This window comes from Monopterus albus, unplaced genomic scaffold (assembly GCF_001952655.1).
Source record: "Monopterus albus unplaced genomic scaffold, M_albus_1.0 scaffold99.1, whole genome shotgun sequence".
Taxonomy (NCBI): Eukaryota; Metazoa; Chordata; class Actinopteri; order Synbranchiformes; family Synbranchidae; genus Monopterus; species Monopterus albus.
The window spans coordinates 2,951,845-2,953,592 of record NW_018127979.1 but is presented as its reverse complement, the minus strand read 5'-3'; the positions used below and the strand labels follow the sequence as shown (position 1 = coordinate 2,953,592).

Sequence of the window (1,748 nt, the reverse complement as noted above, 5' to 3'; positions counted from 1 at the left end):
TTCTACTAAATACTGAGCAAAGGGTCTGAATACTTATGACCATGTGATATTTCAGTTTTTCTTTTTTAATAAATCTGCAAAAATGTCAAATCCTGTGTTTTTCTGTCAATATGGGGTGTTGTGTGTACATTAATGAGGAAAAAAATGAACTTAAATGATTTTAGCATATGGCTGCAATATAACAAAGAGTGAAAAATTTAAGGGGGTCTGAATACTTTCCGTACCCACTGTATCATCAGCTTTCAGACCAGTGACTCTAAATTAACACTGCTCTTATGTAACACAAAAATTTCCCCACTGTGGGATCAAAAAAAGTACCTACCTACCTTTCTAATCGCCCTCACCTCACACATTTGGGGGCAGTGAAGGCATTTTCAAGGAGAGGTTAACATACAAGTGTCAAAGGCAATTAGGTGTGTGTGTGTGTGTGTGTGAGAGGGGGAGGGGGAGGGTTTGGAGGGTGAGGTCTTTGGAGCACTGCCATGTCTCATATCAGCAGAAGTTTCAGTCTGAGCTGATTGTCACCAAAACACCTTCAAGAACAGCCGCAGCAGAGGTTGAGAGAATACTAGGCCGAACCCTATAACAATGTGAATAAACACGTTTGTACAGATATTTTTGTGCCGATACTTGACATAATGTGCTACATAGCTCCTTAAACTCACCTTGACATCACACCTAAAGGTATGACTGAATCTGAACCCTAACACCAAGTCTTAAACCTCAAACAGCCTTTTCAAGGTGTGTTAGAAAGTGAAGACCAGCAAGAATGTCCTCATTTCCATATAAAACTCAAAGTGGTCCTCACACTGTATAGCCATATGAGTGTATACACACATGTGCACAGGCATTCAGTCCCTTGTAGTCCACTGGAATCAAAGGTATTTGTCTGTGTCTTGGTGTTTTCGTCTGTGTGCTGTATGAACAGCATGGGGACATAAATACAAAGCTTGTCCCCAGGTTATAACGACATTGTGTCAGAACAATGTCAGTTTGTTTGTGTGCAGCTGCTGAGTAATTCTGCACTCAGTTTTTTAAAAAAGATTTTGAGAGGTTATGGCAAGGACAAACCTGAATCTACTGGGCAGTGTTTTTAACAACCAGAGTGTAGCTGGAAAGATGCACACTGTCTAAAACTAAAGCAAAATTGTTTATCTTTTCATGGCCAGAACATTTTCTCTCATAGTAAGTGAATTTATTCTGTAGCTGTCTCTACCCACACTAATGAAGCATTATAAGTGTGCTAATGGATACTTGATAAAAGCATATACACATCACTAGTGTGTCAGAAGGTTGTGACTCTCAAAAAAATGTCTGCATTAACTTTTTACACATAATTATCTAAACAGTGCTACACGTCCGCTGGCACCCCTTTGTCTGTGCAGCTGGATTTTTATTGTCTCGGATGGGGTACCCTCCCCTTCTGTCTGCAGGCAGAGCACAGGTGTGTAGGAGAGCAGCTTTCTCTGTACGCACTAACAATATTCCCCTTTTATTCTACCATGGTGAACTGCTGTACAGCAGACCTGCAGCCATTTTCTCACACAGGTCCTCTTTCTGAGCTTCCAACTTTTCTTTGCTTTAATATTTTGAATCTTTTGTTAAGGAAAATCCAGCTAAACATAAAACAAGATATATATGTACAGAAGAAAGACTTGCAGTTATGTAGTTACAACATACAAGGTCAAACCTATTGTTCCTAAAATGAAATTGTGAAAAACCCCCCACTATGTCTGAAACAAAGGACT

General features: G+C 39.8%; 1 protein-coding gene across 1 annotated transcript in view; it reads left to right on the top strand.

Annotated features, from left to right (window-relative positions):
* The window catches only part of st6gal2a (ST6 beta-galactosamide alpha-2,6-sialyltranferase 2a), a 32,265-nt gene that overhangs the window by 2,358 nt on the left and 28,159 nt on the right, over positions 1-1,748 (top strand). The window lies entirely within an intron of this gene.